This window comes from Triticum dicoccoides, chromosome 6B, assembly GCF_002162155.2.
Source record: "Triticum dicoccoides isolate Atlit2015 ecotype Zavitan chromosome 6B, WEW_v2.0, whole genome shotgun sequence".
In the NCBI taxonomy this organism is placed as follows: domain Eukaryota; kingdom Viridiplantae; phylum Streptophyta; class Magnoliopsida; order Poales; family Poaceae; genus Triticum; species Triticum dicoccoides.
The window spans coordinates 722,772,131-722,785,739 of record NC_041391.1 but is presented as its reverse complement, the minus strand read 5'-3'; the positions used below and the strand labels follow the sequence as shown (position 1 = coordinate 722,785,739).

Sequence of the window (13,609 nt, the reverse complement as noted above, 5' to 3'; positions counted from 1 at the left end):
TTCCTCCAAGGAAGGGTGCGGCTAGGGAGGAGTCCATCCTCCCCAAGGCACCTAGGAGGTGCCTTCCCCCTTTAGGACTCTCCCTTTCCCTTATCTCTTGGCGCATGGGACTCTTGGGGCTGGTGTCCTCGGCCCATATAGGCCAAGGTGCACACCCCTACAGCCCATGTGCCCCCCCCCCGGGGGCAGGTGGACCCCTGGTGGACCCCCGGACCCCTTTCGGCACTCCCGGTACAATACCGATAATGCGTGAAACTTTTCCGGCGACTAAAACAAGACTTCCCATATATAAATCTTTACCTCCGGACCATTCCGGAACTCCTCCTGACGTCCGGGATCTTATCCGGGACTCCGAACAACATTCGGTAACCACATACAAACTGTTGGGGAACGTTGCCGAAAATTAAAATTTTTCCTACGGTTTCACCAAGATCCATCTATGAGTTCATCTAAGCAACGAGTTAAGGAGAGTGATTGCATCTACATACCACTTGTAGATCGCGTGCGGAAGCGTTCAATGGAACAGGGATGATGGAGTCGTACTCGCCGTGATCCAAATCACCGATGACAAGTGCTGAACGGACAGCACCTCCGCGTTCAACACACGTATGGAGCGGCTGACGTCTCCTCCTTCTTGATCCAGCAAGGGGGAAGGAGAGGTTGATGATGATCCAGCAGCACGACGGCGTGGTGGTGGATGCAGCAGAACTCCGGCATGGCTTCGCCAAGCTACTTTGGGAGGAGGAAGAGGTGTAGTGGGGGGAGGGAGGCGCCAAGGCTTGAGGGGTGCGGCTGCCCCTCCATCCCCTCCCTTTATATAGGCCCCCAGGGGGGGGCGCTGGCCCCTGCAGATGGGAAAAACCCAAGGGGCGGCGGCCAGGGGGGTGGAGTGCCCCCCAAGGCAAGTGGGGCGCCCCCCCACCCTAGGGTTTCAACCCTAGGCGCAGGGGTTGGGCCAAGGGGGGTGCACCAGCCCACTATGGGCTGGTTCCCCTCCCCACTTCAGCCCATGGGGCCCTCCGGGATAGGTGGCCCCACCCGGTGGACCCCCGGGACCCTTCCGGTGGTCCCGGTACAATACCGGTGACCCCCAAAACTCTCCCGATGGCCAAAACAGCACCTCCTATATATAATTCTTTACCTCCGGACCATTTCGGAACTCCTCATGACGTCCGGGATCTCATCCGGGACTCCGAACAACATTCGGTTTGCTGCATACTCATATTCATACAACCCTAGCGTCACCGAACCTTAAGTGTGTAGACCCTACGGGTTCGGGAGACACGTAGACATGACCGAGACGGCTCTCGGGCAATAACCAACAGCGGTATCTGGATACCCATGTTGGCTCCCACATGCTCCTCGATGATATCATCGGATGAACCACGATGTCGAGGATTCAATCAACCCAGTATACTATTCCGTTTGTCAGACGGTATGTTACTTGCCCGAGATTCGATCGTCGGTATCCCAATACCTCGTTTAATCTCGTTGCCGGCAAGTCACTTTACTCGTACCGTAATGCATGATCCCGTGACCAAACACTTGGTCACTTTGAGCTCATTATGATGATGCACTACCGATTGGGCCCAGTGATACCTCTCCGTCATACGGAGTGACAAATCCCACTCTCGATCCGTGTCAACCCAACAGACACTTTCTGAGATACCTGTAGTGCACCTTTATAGTCACCCAGTTACGTTGTGACGTTTGGTACACCCAAAGCACTCCTACGGTATCCGGGAGTTACACGATCTCATGGTCTAAGGAAGAGATACTTGACATTGGAAAAGATCTAGCAAAACGAACTACACGATCTTGTGTTATGCTCAGGATTGGGTCTTGTCCATCACACCATTCTCCTAATGATTTGATCACGTTATCAACGACATCCAATGTCCATAGTCAGGAAACCATGACTATCTGTTGATCAACGAGCTAGTCAACTAGAGGCTCACTAGGGACATATTGTGGTCTATGTATTCACACGTGTATTACGATTTCTGGATAATACGATTATAGCATGAATAAAAGACAATTATCATGAATAAGGAAATATAATAATAATACTTTTATTATTGCCTCTAGGGCATATTTCCAACACAAACTTCCTTTATAAACCTGGTCTTCTTGTGAAACCTGGGCTCCTTGGCAAGTGCAATAGCTCCAGTGTTGTCACAGAAGAGTTTGATTGGCTCCGACGCATTGGGTATGACTCCTAGGTCGGTGATGAACTCCTTCACCCAAATTACTTCATGTGCTGCCTCCGAGGCTGCCATGTACTCTGCTTCACATGTAGATCCCGCCACGATGCTCTGCTTGCAGCTGCACCAGCTTACTGCTCCATCATTCAACATATACACGTATCCGGTTTGTGACTTTGAGTCATCCAGATCTGTGTCGAAGCTAGCATCGACGTAACCCTTTACGACGAGATCTTCGTCACCTCCATAAACGAGAAACATGTCCTTTGTCCTTTTCAGGTACTTCAGGATATTCTTGACCGCTGTCCAGTGTTCCTTGCCGGGATTACTTTGGTACCTTCCTACCAAACTTACGGCAAGGTTTACATCAGGTCTGGTACACAGCTTGGCATACATAATAGATCCTATGGCTGAGGCATAGGGTATGACACTCATGTCTTCTTTATCTTTTGCCGTGGTCGGGCATTGAGCCGAGCTCAATTTCACACCTTGCAAAACAGGCAAGAACCCTTTCTTGGACTGATCCATTTTGAACTTCTTCAAAATCTTATCAAGGTATGTGCTTTGTGAAAGACCTATGAGGCGTCTTGATCTATCCCTATAGATTTTGATGCCTAATATGTAAGCAGCTTCTCCAAGGTCCTTCATTGAAAAACTCTTATTCAAGTAGGCCTTAATGCTGTCCAAAAGTTCTATATCATTTCCCATCAAAAGTATGTCATCTACATATAATATGAGAAATGCTACAGAGCTCCCACACACTTTCTTGTAAACGCAGGCTTCTCCATAAGTCTGCATAAACCCAAACGCTTTGATCATCTCATCAAAGCGAATGTTCCAACTCCGAGATGCTTGCACCAGCCCATAAATGGATCGCTGGAGCTTGCATACCTTGTTAGCATTCTTAGGATCGATAAAACCTTCCGGCTGCATCATATACAGCTCTTCCTTAAGATAACCGTTAAGGAATGCCGTTTTGACGTCCATCTGCCATATCTCATAATCATAGTATGCGGCAATTGCTAACATGATTCGGACGGACTTCAGCTTCACTACGGGAGAGAAAGTCTCATCGTAGTCAATCCCTTGAACTTGCCGATAACCCTTAGCGACAAGATGAGCTTTATAGATGGTAACATTACCATGCGCGTCCGTCTTCTTCTTAAAGATCCATTTGTTTTCTATCGCTCACCGATCATCGGGCAAGTCTGTCAATGTCCATACTTTGTTTTCATACATGGATCCTATCTCGGATTGCATGGCTTCAAGCCATTTGTTGGAATCTGGGCCCGCCATCGCTTCTTCATAGTTCGAAGGTTCACCGTTGTCTAACAACATGATTTCCAAGATAGGGTTGCCGTACCACTCTGGCGCGGAACGTGTCCTTGTGGACCTACGAAGTTCAGTAGCAACTTGATCCGAAGTACCTTGATCATCATCATTAATTTCCTCTCTAGTTGGTGTAGGCACCACAAGAACATTTTCCTGAGCTGCACTACTTTCCGGTTCAAGAGGTAGTACTTCATCGAGTTCTACTTTCCTCCCACTTACTCCTTTCGAGAGAAACTCTTTTTCCAGAAAGGATCCATTCTTGGCAACAAAGATCTTGCCTTCGGATCTAAGGTAGAAGGTATACCCAATGGTTTCCTTAGGGTATCCTATGAAGACGCATTTTTTCGACTTGGGTTCGAGCTTTTCAGGTTGAAGTTTCTTGACATAAGCATCGCATCCCCAAACTTTTAGAAACAACAGCTTAGGTTTCTTTCCAAACCATAATTCATACGGTGTCGTCTCAATGGATTTAGACGATGCCCTATTTAAAGTGAATGTAGCTGTCTCTAGAGCGTATCCCCAAAATGATAGCGGTAAATCAGTAAGAGACATCATAGATCGCACCATATCCAATAGAGTGCGATTACGACGTTCGGACACACCGTTACGCTGAGGTGTTCCAGGCGGCGTGAGTTGTGAAATGATTCCACATTTCCTTAAGTGTGTACCAAATTCGTGACTTAAATATTCTCCTCCACGATCCGATCGTAAGAACTTTAGTTTTCGGTCACGTTGATTCTCTACCTCACTCTGAAATTCCTTGAACTTTTCAAAGGTCTCAGACTTGTGTTTCATCAAGTAGACATACCCATATCTACTCAAGTCGTCTGTGAGAGTGAGAACATAACGATATCCTCCGCGAGCCTCAACGCTCATTGGACCGCACACATCGGTATGTATGATTTCCAATAAGTTGGTTGCTCGCTCCATTGTTCCGGAGAACGGAGTCTTGGTCATTTTGCCCATAAGGCATGGTTCGCATGTGTCAAATGATTCATAATCGAGAGACTCTAAAAGTCCATCAGCATGGAGCTTCTTCATGCGTTTGACACCAATGTGACCAAGGCGGCAGTGCCACAAGTATGTGGGACTATCGTTATCAACTTTACATCTTTTGGTATTCACACTATGAATATGTGTAACATTACGTTTGAGATTCATTAAGAATAAACCATTGACCATCGGAGCATGACCATAAAACATTTCTCTCATATAAATAGAACAACCATTATTCTCGGATTTAAATGAGTAGCCATCTCGTATTAAACAAGATCCTGATACAATGTTCATGCTCAAACTTGGCACTAAATAACAATTATTGAGGTTTAAAACTAATCCCGTAGGTAAATGTAGAGGTAGCGTGCCGACGGCGATCACATCGACCTTGGAACCATTCCCGACGCGCATCGTCACCTCGTCCTTCGCCAGTCTCCGCTTATTCCGCAGCTCCTGCTGTGAGTTACATATATGAGCAACGGCACCGGTATCAAATACCCAGGAGTTACTACGAGTACTGGTAAGGTACACATCAATTACATGTATATCAAATATACCTTTAGTGTTGCCGGCCTTCTTGTCCGCTAAGTATTTGGAGCAGTTCCGCTTCCAGTGACCCTTCCCTTTGTAATAAAAGCACTCAGTCTCAGGCTTGGGTCCATTCTTTGACTTCTTCCCGGCAACTGGCTTACCGGGCGCGGCAACATCCTTGCCTTCCTTCTTGAAGTTCTTCTTACCCTTCCCCTTTTTAAACTTAGTGGTTTTATTCACCATCAACACTTGATGCTCCTTCTTGATTTCTACCTCTGCTGACTTCAGCATTGAAAATACTTCAGGAATAGTTTTCACCATTCCCTGCATATTGTAGTTCATCACAAAGCTCTTGTAGCTCGGTGGGAGCGACTGAAGGATTCTGTCAATGACCGCCTCGTCCGGGAGGTTGATGTCCAGCTAGGACAGGCGGTTGTGCAACCCAGACATTTTGAGTATGTGCTCACTGACAGAACTATTTTCCTCCATCTTACAACTATAGAACTTGTCGGAGACTTCATATCTCTTGACCCGGGCATGAGCTTGGAAAACTAGTTTCAGCTCTTCGAACATCTCATATGCTCCGTGTTGCTCAAAACGCTTTTGGAGCCCCAGTTCTAAGCTGTAAAGCATGCCACACTGAATGAGGGAGTAATCATCAGCACGAGACTGCCAAGCGTTCATAATGTCTTAGTTCTCTGGGATGGGTGCATCACCTAGCGGTGCTTCTAGGACATATTGTTTCTTGGCAGCTATGAGGATGATCCTCAGGTTCCGGACCCAGTCCGAATAGTTGCTGCCATCATCTTTCAGCTTGGTTTTCTCTAGGAACGCGTTGAAGTTCATGGTGACATGAGCGTTGGCCATTTGATCTACAAGACATTTTGCAAAGATTTTAGACTATTGTTCATGATAATAAAGTTCATCTAATCAAATTATTTAATGAACTCCCACTCAGATTTGACATCCCTCTAGTCATCTAAGTGTTACATGATCCGAGTCGACTAGGTCGTGTCCGATCATCACGTGAGACGGACTAGTCATCGTCGGTGAACATCTCCATGTTGATCGTATCTTCCATACGACTCATGTTCGACCTTTCGGTCTCTTGTGTTCCGAGGCCATGTCTGTACATGCTAGGCTCGTCAAGATAACCTAAGTGTTTTGCATGTGTAAAACTGTCTTACACCCGTTGTATGTGAACGTAAGGATCTATCACACCCGATCATCACGTGGTGCTTCGAAACGACGAACTTTAGCAACGGTGCACAGTTAGGGAGAACACTTTCTTGAAATTGTTATGAGGGATCATCTTATTTACTACCGTCGTTCTAAGTAAACAAGATGCATAAACATAATAAACATCAGATGTAATTATATAGTAGTGACATGATATGGCCAATATCATATAGCTCCTTTGATCTCCATCTTCGGGGCTCCATGATCATCTTGTCACCGGCATGACACCATGATCTCCATCATCATGATCTCCATCATCGTGTCTTCATGAAGTTGTCACGCCAACGACTACTTCTACTTCTATGGCTAACGCGTTTAGCAATAAAGTAAAGTAATTTACATGGCGTTCTTCAATGACACGCAGGTCATACAAAAAATAAAGACAACTCGTATGGCTCCTGCCGGTTGTCATACTCATCGACATGCAAGTCGTGATTCCTATTACAAGAGCATGATCTCATACATCACATATATCATTCATCATTCATCACAACTTTGGCCATATCACATCACAAAACACTTGCTGCAAAAACAAGTTAGACGTCCTCTAATTGTTGTTGCAAGTTTTACGTGGCTGCAATAGGGTTCTAGCAAGAACGTTTTCTTACCTACGTGGAAGCCACAACGTGATTTGTCAACTTCTATTTACCCTTCATAAGGACCCTGTTCATCGAATCCGCTCCAACTAAAGTGGGAGAGACAGACACCCGCTAGCCACCTTATGCAACTAGTGCATGTCAGTCGGTGGAACCTGTCTCACGTAAGCGTACGTGTAAGGTCGGTCCGGGCCGCTTCATCCCATAATACCGCTGAAGCAAGATAAGACTAGTAGCGACAAGAGAGTTGACAACATCTACGCCCACAACAAATTGTGTTCTACTCGTGCAAAAGAGAACTACGCATAGACCTAGCTCATGATGCCACTGTTGGGGAACGTTGCAGAAAATTAAAATTTTTCCTACGGTTTCACCAAGATCCATCTATGAGTTCATCTAAGCAACGAGTTAAGGGAGAGTGATTGCATCTACATACCACTTGTAGATCGCGTGCGGAAGCATTCAATGGAACGGGGATGATGGAGTCGTACTCGCCGTGATCCAAATCACCGATGACAAGTGCTGAACGGACAGCACCTCCGTGTTCAACACACGTACGGAGCGGATGACGTCTCCTCCTTCTTGATCCAGCAAGGGGGGAGGAGAGGTTGATGATGATCCAGCAGCACGACGGCGTGGTGGTGGATGCAGCAGAACTCCGGCAGGGCTTCGCCAAGCTACTTTGGGAGGAGGAAGAGGTGTAGCAGGGGGAGGGAGGCGCCAAGGCTTGAGGGGTGCGGCTGCCCCTCCCTCCCCTCCCTTTATATAGCCCCCCAGGGGGGCGCCGGCCCCTGCAGATGGGAAAAACCCAAGGGGGCGGCGGCCAGGGGGGTGGAGTGCCCCCCAAGGCAAGTGGGGCGCCCCCCCCACCCTAGGGTTTCAACCCTAGGCGCAGGGGTTGGGCCAAGGGGGGTGCACCAGCCCACTATGGGCTGGTTCCCCTCCCCACTTCAGCCCATGGGGCCCTCTGGGATAGGTGGCCCCACCCGGTGGACCCCCGGGACCCTTCCGGTGGTCCCGGTACAATACCGGTGACCCCCGAAACTCTCCCGATGGCCGAAACAGCACTTCCTATATATAATTCTTTACCTCCGGACCATTTCGGAACTCCTCGTGACGTCCGGGATCTCATCCGGGACTCCGAACAACATTCGCTTTGCTGCATACTCATATTCATACAACCCTAGCGTCACCGAACCTTAAGTGTGTAGACCCTACGGGTTCGGGAGACACGTAGACACGACCGAGGCGGCTCTCGGGCAATAACCAACAACGGGATCTGGATACCCATGTTGGCTCCCACATGCTCCTCGATGATATCATCGGATGAACCACGATGTCGAGGATTCAATCAACCCAGTATACTATTCCCTTTGTCAGACGGTATGTTACTTGCCCGAGATTCGATCGTCGATATCCCAATACCTCGTTCAATCTCGTTGCCGGCAAGTCACTTTACTCGTACCGTAATGCATGATCCCGTGACCAAACACTTGGTCACTTTGAGCTCATTATGATGATGCACTACCGAGTGGGCCCAGTGATACCTCTCCGTCATACGGGGTGACAAATCCCAGTCTCGATCCGTGTCAACCCAACAGACACTTTCGGAGATACCTGTAGTGCACCTTTATAGTCACCCAGTTACGTTGTGACGTTTGGTACACCCAAAGCACTCCTACGGTATCCGGGAGTTACACGATCTCATGGTGTAAGGAAGAGATACTTGACATTGGAAAAGCTCTAGCAAAACGAACTACACGATCTTGTGCTATGCTTAGGATTGGGTCTTGTCCATCACATCATTCTCCTAATGATGTGATCCCATTATCAACGACATCCAATGTCCATAGTCAGGAAACCATGACTATCTGTTGATCAACGAGCTAGTCAACTAGAGGCTCACTAGGGACATATTGTGGTCTATGTATTCACATGTGTATTACGATTTCCGGATAATACAATTATAGCATGAATAAAAGACAATTATCATGAACAAGGAAATATAATAATAATACTTTTATTATTGCCTCTAGGGCATATTTCCAACACAAACTTCCTTTATAAACCTAGCGTCGTCGAACCTTAAGTGTGTAGACCCTACGGCTTCGGGAACCATGCAGACATGACCGAGACGTTCTCTGGTCAATAACCAACAGCGGGATCTGGATACCCATGTTGGCTGCCACATGTTCCACGATGATCTCATGGATGAACCACGATGTCAAGGACTCAATCAATCCCGTATACAATTCCCTTTGTCTAGCGGTATTGTACTTGCCCGAGATTTGATCGTCGGTATCCCGATACCTTGTTCAATCTCGTTACCGGCAAGTCTCTTTACTCGTTCCGTAACACATCATCCCGTGATCAACCCCTTGGTCACATTGTGCATATTATGATGATGTCCTACCGAGTGGGACCAGAGATACCTCTCCATTTACACGGAGTGACAAATCCCAGTCTCGATTCATGCCAACCGAACAGACACTTTCAGAGATACCTGTAGTGCACCTTTATATCCACCCAGTTACGTTGTGACGTTTGGTACACCCAAAGCATTCCTACGGTATCCAGGAGTTGCACAATCTCATGGTCTAAGGAAATTATACTTGACATTAGAAAAGCTTTAGCATACAAGCTACGATCTTTGTGCTAGGCTTAGGATTGGGTCTTGTCCATCACATCATTCTCCTAATGATGTGATCCCGTTATCAACGACATCCAGTGTCCATGGTCAGGAAACCGTAACCATCTGTTGATCAACGAGCTAGTCAACTAGAGGCTTACTAGGGACATGGTGTTGTCTATGTACCCACACATGTATCTGAGTTTCCTTTCAATACAATTATAGCATGGATAATAAACGATTATCATGAACAAGAAAATATAATAATAACTAATTTATCATTGCCTCTAGGGCATATTTCCAGCACCTTCAACCAGAGGCAACAAATGATGTGTTTGAAGGTCTCCGACCACATCAGGATCTCAAAAGTCTAGAAATAACAGGTTATGGTGGTGCTAGCTCCCCAACCTGGCTTTTGAGTACTCTCTCAGTTACCTCACTGCAAATACTTCATCTAGAGAACTGCAGGGAATGGAAAATTCTTCGATCTATTGAAATGCCTTCCCTTAGGAAGCTAACATTGGTCAGGATGTTGAATTTGATGGAAATCTCAGTTCCTTCATTGGAAGAGTTGACCCTGATTGATATGCCAAAATTGGAAAAATGTATTGGTTCGTATGGAATGGGATTGACTTCCAGTCTAAGGGTTTTGATGATCAAGAACTGCCCTCAACTGAATGACTTCACTCTTTTCCAGAGTTATTCTTCTTTCGATGCAGAGCAGAAGTCATGGTTTACGTCTCTCGACAAACTCTCCATCGGGCAGTGTCCCCATATAATAAAGTAAATTTCTTCTCTCTAATTTTTCCTGCTCAAGACATTTGCAAATTCTTGGACACTTACATTGATGTATGATGTTGCAGCAACTGGTCAATCCTTCCACTAAGAGAAATGAGGGCGCTCAAGGAGTTGGAGTTGATGGACCTGCATGATGTCAGAGAATTAACAATCCCTTCTCTGGAGAAGTTGGTGTTGATTAGAATGCCAATCCTGGAATTTTGCAGTAGTCTAACGACTTGTCCACCTCTGCAATTTTTACCTTCCCAAGGAGATCAAAAGGAATGGACATCGAATCTCCGTAGACTCACCATCCATGATTGCCCTTGTTTGATAGTGTCACATCCTCTTCCACCTTCGGGTCTAATTTCTGAGTTGTCCATCAGGGGAGTTCCTACACTTCCAACAATGAGAGTGATCGAAAGACAATTCACTATCGAATCTAATGAGTTGAGTGTGCTGGATGACAATATCCTGATATTCCATAACCTTAGGGGCATAACATCATTTGTTATAGGGGACTGTCCAAATTTGGTCTCTCTTTCAAGTGAAGCTTTGAGCCAACTCATCGCTTTAGAATGTTTATCTATATTCAACTGCCCTAATCTGAATAAGTCAAACATTATGTCAGAGGTTCTCCAGGGAAACTGTAGGTCCGCAAGCAGCCTTGTTCTTCCATCTCTCAAACAGCTCGAGATTGTAGGATGCGGCGTAACAGGGAGGTGGCTAACTCAAATGCTTTTTTTACGCGTCTAACGCAAATGCTTTCACATTCGCAGTCCCTTGAGGAGTTGCGATTAACTAGATGTCCTCAGATAAAGTTTCTATCAATCAGTCAACCTAGAGAAACGGGAGGGACCAGCAGTTTGGGTTCAGCAGTGATGGCCTCACCCCAAGATGAGCCGGAACTGAAAATGCCTTATAATCTCCTCTGTTCTCTCAAGATATTATGGATTCACAACATCCTGGATCTGAAGTTCTGTGGGAATAATAGAGACTTTGCAGGATTCACCTCTCTTACGGACCTAATGCTTCATGACTGCCCCAAACTGGTCTCATCGTTGATGGGTGAAACAAATGATGATGGTACAGTGGAAGTTGGATTACTCCCACCATCACTCGAAGACCTCAGCATCCATCCTCTCCCAGAAAACTTGCAGTCCTTCACTCCTCGAGGCCTTGTCCGCCTCAAAAAGTTAAGTCTAAGTAATGGCCCATGTTTGAAGTCTGTACAGCTGCATTCATGTATGATCGTAAAGAAGCTGAAAATCACAGGGTGTGCCCAGCTGGATATACTGGAGGGCTTGCAGTCTCTCAGCTCCTTTCTCAGCTTGAAGATGGAGATGAATCCGGAGGTGTCTTGTGCATGGGATCTCAAACTGCTGGAGCAAGAACAGGGTGGCAGTCAAATTCAGCTGTTTCCTTCGTCACTTGAAATTCAGCTGTTTCCTTCAACTATCTGCCTCCCCGCTTCCACAAAAAAACCAGAGAGCAAGATATTGGCATATCAATGTTGGATGAAGTGGCAGTCGGAGTCCCCATATATGTTCTCTGTAAAATTAAATCATAATTCTTTGCTTATCTTCGTCATGAGTATAATGTGGCACACCTCTGACCGAGATGCCTTTTATGTGGTTTTTCCTCAGCCTTGCCGATGCTCTTGCGTGATGAATCTTCGTATCCTAAAACACACCAACTATTTTTTGCTGGCTGGATGCAACCACCACGGTTCACCATAGTTCCAAAGAAGAACTTTCACTTATTGTAGGACAAAGCCGTGCACAACCAAACCACACCCTTTTTTTTTCTAATTATACAACCAAACACACCCTTTCACTGACTCTATTTTGTATGCCCATCAGTTTGCTGTCTGGATCTGGATCTGGATCTGAATCTGATGTAATTAAGCTACCTAAGATGTTGCATCTTAGGTCTCGGTCAGATCATACGTTTTTAATATGAATGCCAACTTCGGAGAAGTGATTGGTCCAAGTCAAGAAAAATAAGCTGTACAGGTCGGCAAGCCCATACATTTTTTTCTTTTCGAACCGGGCATGACCCCTTTCCATTGCAAATGAACGGAAATACATTGTTCCGAGAAACCAACAGGAGAAAGGGGAAAGAGGTGCAGCGAGTTCGGGCATTGCCAGGAAACCCACTACGTTCGCCCGACATCGAAATGAACGCCATGGGGCGAAAACCTGACAACACCATAGTTCAACGACAACCTGAAATACTACAGTCTATTACAGCCAAAAGCTCAGCATAAGTTATCAGATGCAAAACATATGTTCGGTAAACCACTCCATCGCCGCAAGTGATTAATATAAAATTGGCATTATTATGTACTAGTAACAAAGATGAACAACCTGTTCATTCAGAAAATCGCTAGAGAAGTTGGTTGTGAATGCACATAATAGGGTCTAGTTTACGTACACACTGGCCGGGTCCATTCGCTTGGGAAGACACAACAGTATCTTATTCAACCAGCTCCTGTCATATGGACCATCAGCAATAATGAGATGGACAGGCTGGTTTACTACTTTACTTCAAGTGTCACATCTATACTTGTAACCTCGATCTGACTATGTTTTAAGCTTTTCGATAAAGTTAGGTTTTGTCCCTCTCTGTTTATATTGATTTGACGCGACGTTTGATTCAACAAAGTCCATTTTATCAAAACCAGAAACAACTGAAATAACTAAACCTCGATAAAACTTGCCTTCCAATTTTCAGGAACAATGATACGCAAATTTGTACCATGATACCCGACTAGCTACAGTCTACCCATTTTACAATACTATGACAGTGACTTTAATTTCAAAATTATTACGCTAGTTATCTTCGTTCTTAAGGTCTTCTTTTCTGTTTAAATTATTATTTAGTTTTTTTTGGGAAAGTGTTCAAATTAATTACCCAGCACCAAACGGAAGTTGAATGCATATTAATGCAAGCGATATGTTGTACTACGTGCAACGAAGTTGAGAAGGCAATGTTGCACGTATGTCTAAGTCAAGATAGTACTCCCTCTGTAAACAAATGTAAGATGTTTGTCTTACATTTGTTTATAGATGGAGTAGGTCATTAATATTAATATTAACTTGCGCAGTAGTGATTGATCGATTCAGGAAAAATAAGATTGCGTCCAGTTCGGCATGTCCATTAATTAATTATGGATGCAAACCAGACGTTAGGTGGGCAAGCCATGGAACTATGTATTAGAGAGACCTTTCAGTTGGAGCGAGTGCAATTGACTGAGAGCTTTCGTGTGTGTGTGTGTGTGTGAGAGAGAGAGAGAGAGAGAG

At 45.6% G+C, this 13,609-nt stretch overlaps 1 pseudogene; it reads left to right on the top strand.

Moving 5' to 3' along the window:
• LOC119321685 overlaps positions 1-13,609 on the top strand; it is a 27,372-nt pseudogene that overhangs the window by 9,861 nt on the left and 3,902 nt on the right.